This window comes from Limulus polyphemus, unplaced genomic scaffold (assembly GCF_000517525.1).
Source record: "Limulus polyphemus unplaced genomic scaffold, Limulus_polyphemus-2.1.2 Scaffold7012, whole genome shotgun sequence".
NCBI lineage: Eukaryota > Metazoa > Arthropoda > Merostomata > Xiphosura > Limulidae > Limulus > Limulus polyphemus.
This window is the reverse complement of record NW_013672622.1, coordinates 1-5,463: the sequence shown is the minus strand read 5'-3', so window position 1 is coordinate 5,463 and position 5,463 is coordinate 1. Positions and strand designations below refer to the sequence as shown.

At 33.6% G+C, this 5,463-nt stretch overlaps 1 long non-coding RNA gene across 1 annotated transcript in view; it reads left to right on the top strand.

Annotated features, from left to right (window-relative positions):
* Nucleotides 1–3,698, top strand: part of LOC111089680 — a 22,428-nt gene extending 18,730 nt beyond the window's left edge. Inside the window, exon 3 of the long non-coding RNA XR_002613915.1 lies at nucleotides 3,604–3,698. This is a non-coding gene — a long non-coding RNA (uncharacterized LOC111089680). The remainder of the gene's footprint in view (nucleotides 1–3,603) is intronic.
* The last annotated feature ends 1,765 nt before the right edge of the window (nucleotides 3,699–5,463 follow it).

Here is a 5,463-nt window from a genome sequence, read left to right as displayed (position 1 = left end):
ACGATGTAGGCGCTAAAATAATAACATGGTGAGAAGAGTATTAAAAAAACTAGGGGATAAACTCATGTTTCTGTACGATGTAGGCGCTAAAATAATAACATGGTGAGAAGAGTATTAAAAAAACTAGGGGATAAACTCGTGTTTCTGTACGATGTAGGCACTTAAAGTATTTGACTTCTGAAACATTGTGTAGCAAAAAAAAATGGGTATAGACGGGAATCAATCCTCGACTTCCTGTATGCTGTGCCATATGAGTCAAATCCCAAAGATGTTTTTCCCATATGCAGCATTATCAAGTGGAATACTATATATATATGAGAAGGATATATGTTTTAAGTAGACAAATATTTTAAATAATTCTGTTGTTGTATCATGTAGTTGGACATGAATGAAACCAAAGCCTACTAAACAATATATGGAGTTCTTGTATTTAGATTTAAATTTCATTCGCGCAATGTGTTAGCTGTAGAGCATAAAAAATTAATGAATTTATAACAGTCACTATTAAGGCTAATTGTTGTAGACTAAATATAGCGGGTAAACTCGTGCTTCGCGTACGAAGCTTATTTAAACCTTAGGTCTTGATGGAATTTGTATTGAAATGTAATGGTATTGCGTTATCTATAAGACACGGAAACGTAAAGAATTAATTTAATATGTTTAGTTGCGTGTTTATTATGTTAGTAAAGTAATTTTCTTTTTAATGTTATTACCGTTGTGTATTAAGATTCTTTCGCTTTTTGCACTCGTATAAACATAAAAGTACAACTGTTCAATTAGCCAATAGGAATATTTAGTTTCCATGTGAGCTAGCACGCATACACGCACAGATTGACTGACACACACATTGTTCTTTTAATTACAAAGGCTATTCTTTTCGTTCAAACATTAGAGCACAGACAACTGAATATTTAAGTACGTATTTTATCAGACACGAACAAATAATGCTAAATCCTCAAACATTCTATATGTACGCACATATATAAGTTAGAGTTCTTTTGAAAATTAGATTATGGAAGTGAATCTTAGATAAATTAATCTTAAAAAAACAACAATTACTTGATGATTCCCATTCTATGCAAAACTTTGTTATTAAATAAAACAAATTAAACCTTTAAAAATGAGACAGCATTTTGATTTAATGTATGCCTTCGTTTCTCGTTCAAGTCTGTTTTCATAAAGAAAAAAATATATACATTTATAGGTTCGATTTCTTTTTTTACAGCGAATCGACAATTCGTTCTTCATTGTTAGTAACTAGCGCGTGTAGTTCTGAGAGCGGCCCTTTAGATTCTCTGCGCTGCTCGGCCTTATGAAATCTCATTCACTTCATAAATATGCAAACAAGGCTCCTTTAACGAACAGAGAGCTTCATTTTCAACCTGACATCCGTTTCATTTGCATCAGCCTGTATCAGAGTAGCATGTAGAACTGGCTTTCTGAAATTCCTCCTTCGGATTGGGTTAGAAATTTCGTGGCTTGGATGTTCTTCTCTGTCCACTTTCCTTACTCCATTTGAACTGCAGTACACGGCATGAGAAAGACGTAAATTGGAAGGAATATGTTAAACTTCTTATTGCCATGCAGTGTTTCATTGCTTCACTTGAAAAAAAAAAGGCCATGCTACAGCGTGTCTTAATGCCTAGAGTTTCATAACAGCTTTTCGTGTCTTTGCCTTGCCTCTATAGCAAGCACAGTGATTTTTTTAAATCGGGTAGTAAATCTTGGTGAAACTACTGACAGAAAAACCCTTTCATTATACCCATGTTTACGTGTTCAACACGAACCTCGTGTTCATGTATAGTTCTATGTATTGAAAGATCTAATATACTAAAATCTATTTATTGTAGAAAGAGTTATCTTAGACTCAAAATATCTACAATACCTAAGTTTTGGCAAACTTTTTTTTTCTACACTGTTTTCTTATTTATGCAGATTAACTAATAATTTTAGTAACTGTACGAAGTGTTTACCCAGACGTGTGTGTGTGTGTGTGTGTGTAGTTATATTACCGCTTTACAGAACTAAGCCCACAATATTAGTGCCGTATGTAACTTAAATCTTAAACACGCCGATTAAACTTGAAAATAACGTTTACTTAATATCTGAATGTGCACAAGAACAATTGATGAAGTAGATATGAGTATTACAGCTTTCCTAAACAGACATGGTCAGGAGAAATTGATGAAGAAGGAGGCGCTCGTGGATAACAAAGAAAAACGTCGAAGAACATGCTATGTTTAATAAATAGTAGCTGTCGTTTACAATATTTTTAAATCGTATTACGAATCCATGCATGATAACACATCGTTGGATATGTATGCACGTGTTTCGCGTCAGCCGTTTAAAAAGTTGATGTCGTTTTTATACTCTTAACTGAACTTGAAAAGTGCCTTAAGAAACTATAACGATATATTAAAATGTCATAAATTTAAGTTTATTAGTCTTAATTCTATGTACCTAAATAAAATATTAATACTTCGAAACGTTCATCTTTAAAACTTACTGTTATGATATGTATTTATGCGCTGATGTTATTACATATTCTCCAAACGGAGGTACTCAATTTATGAGAAACAAGTTGTTTTTTTTTCAATTTTTCGATAACTTAAACAGGAACTGAATTTTACCTAAGTTGTTTTTAGTATTCTCATTAATAAAGACCTATTTGGTGTATTTGATGGAATAATGTTTTCGAACTATATATATATATAAGACAATAGGTTTTAACCGTGTTTTGTCGTATATAGTATAAATATGTATATATTTCATTTAAATTAAATCGGATTTCTTAACGATCATCGTAATTGAGAACTTAGTTTTTAATTTTAATGTATTTAGCTTTAAGATATTTGAAATCACGTAGTTTGTAATTAAAAAAAACTCATTTGAACTGGATTTGAAAATGTACAGATATTGTGTCAACTTGATTAAACGTTGATTACTTTTCCAAAAGGACATTATGACTCGGTGGTCCCACGCTTTGGACTCATGGTCGAATGGTTGTGAGTACGAGGCTGGTCGGTGTGTATGGTGTTGTGTTCTTGAGCAAGACACTTTACTTCACTTGTTCCACTCTAGCCTGCTGGATGATGGTTACCTGAGGGTGAACCTGCGATGGACTGGCATCCTTTTGTGCAATTGGAACCGAAAAAGACATTATGACTCGGTGGTCCCACGCTTTGGACTCATGGTCGAATGGTTGTGAGTACGAGGCTGGTCGGTGTTATGGTGTTGTGTTCTTGACCAAGACACTTTACTCCACTTGTTCCACTCTAGCCTGCTGGATGATGGTTACCTGAGGGTGAACCTGCGATGGACTGGCATCCTTTTGTGCATTTGGAACCGGAGTTCGAAAGCATTGGATTTATATGCCTTAGACCCACAAAAGGGTTTAACTTTTTCAAAACCAGTAACATTTTGCAACATCCTCGATAACAATTTGTATTAAAGCACATCTGCGTTTTATTATAAGGTAGAATGTTAAGATAAAGACACGAGGTTTCCAAAGATTGTTAAGGTATTCTATAAAATAACAACGGTTTTTGAATATTTAGTAGTAATTGGTTCTGTTCTGACACTTTCTCTTTGCCCTCCATTCAGGAAGGTTTGACGTGTATGCTGGTATTCGCCATTATCGCAGCCGTCCTTGGAATGTTTCAGTTTGGATACAACACTGGAGTCATCAATGTCCCACAAAAAGTAAGATTTGATCTTTCTCCACTTATAACAGAGCGGTTCATTTTATTGTAATATACACATGAAACTTGTGAACAGAGGAGCGTTTGGATTCTTCTGCCTTTTATTTTTTTCTATTTCTATTACGATTAATAGAATAAAGTTGTATCTCATGTATCGCGGTTTACATTTATTTCCAGTTGACCTTCAGTGGCTCAGTAGTAAGTCTGAAGGCTTATAACGCTAAAAACCGGGTTTCGATACCAGCAAAGATAGTCCATTGCGTAGCTTTGCGCTTAACAACAGATAAACAAGATTCGATTTCATATACGTAAATATTATTTATAGCTGGCCATACGTTCATAACTGAAGCTTCACGGTTTGAAGACTTAGAAACAATGATTCTTTTATTTTATTTTGTTATTTCGTCGTTACTCAAAACTCTAAGTTGATGATTTCAATAGACAAATAAAGTAACTGAGACATCTTCGTTTTGTTGGCGATTTTTTTTTTTTTAAAGTTCAAGTATCTTTTCAAGAAGGAATATTTTTACCATACTCATGAAATAAGTTGAGGTCTGACATTTTTAACCACACTTACTGCACATAAACTGTGTAAGTTTGAGTGTTATTAACCACACTTACTGCACATAAACTGTGCAAGTTTGAGTGTTAATACGGTAAATGTGTTATTGAGTAATTCTTAGCTCAGATCTCTTTTTAACTGTAACTTGAACAGAAGAGTAAACAAACGAAACGTTTTTCCAAAACCTACGAAATTTGGCACGATTTTAAAGACAGTACTGATAATAAACGCAGTAATCATTTTTAGCCATATAAATCCTTATACAGCAAGTGTTATTAACTTGATGAGTGCGTCTAATCGTTATTAAATTAATAGAATAACTTATTTTCAGAATACATTATTGTTAGGTTTAGTTTTATTATACTCAAAATACAGGGTTCGATTCCCCCGCGGTGGACAGAGCGCATATAGCCTTGAATAGGTTTGCGCTAACAACAACAACAACACGTTCGCGAGTACGTGTTTGGTAATACACAGTTATATATATGATACGTTTAAATGCACGCATACCAGCCGTCTGAGCGAGGTTTCTTTTAAATATTTTGCATGCAGATTCACCCGTATGAAAAACTTTCCATAACAAACGAGAAATATCAATACATTTTACATACCAACTAATACTATTCTCGTGCTTTCCGCTATCCAAAAACACACACGTTCTCATCCAACTTCCTCTGTCAAGAAAAAAGTATATAGATATGAAATACATAAAAAAAATATTTTATATATACACTATCAATCGATAATGACTTATATTTCTAAGTTGTAGACAAACATTTATATTAAGAATTTATCTATGGGATCGAAACCATCTGTTGGCATGTTTTTTTTTTCTTCTTAATGCTAAAGGACTACTGCTGCCCATCTAAACATTAGCTCTGAATTAAAACCGTAATTTTAAAGTAATGATTTAACGAAACAATTACGCTACATGTCTACATATTCGTCATGCGCTACAGACATTGATCAAGTGTAATTATTCCTGAACTACATATCTACATATTCATCATGCGCTATAGACATTGATCAAGTGTCATTATTCCTGAACTACATGTTTACATATTCATCATGCGCTATAGACATTGATCAAATGTCATTATTCCTGAACTACATGTTTACATATTCGTCATGCGCTATAGACATTGATCAAGTGTCATTATTCCTGAACTACATGTCTACATATTCATCATGCGCTACAGA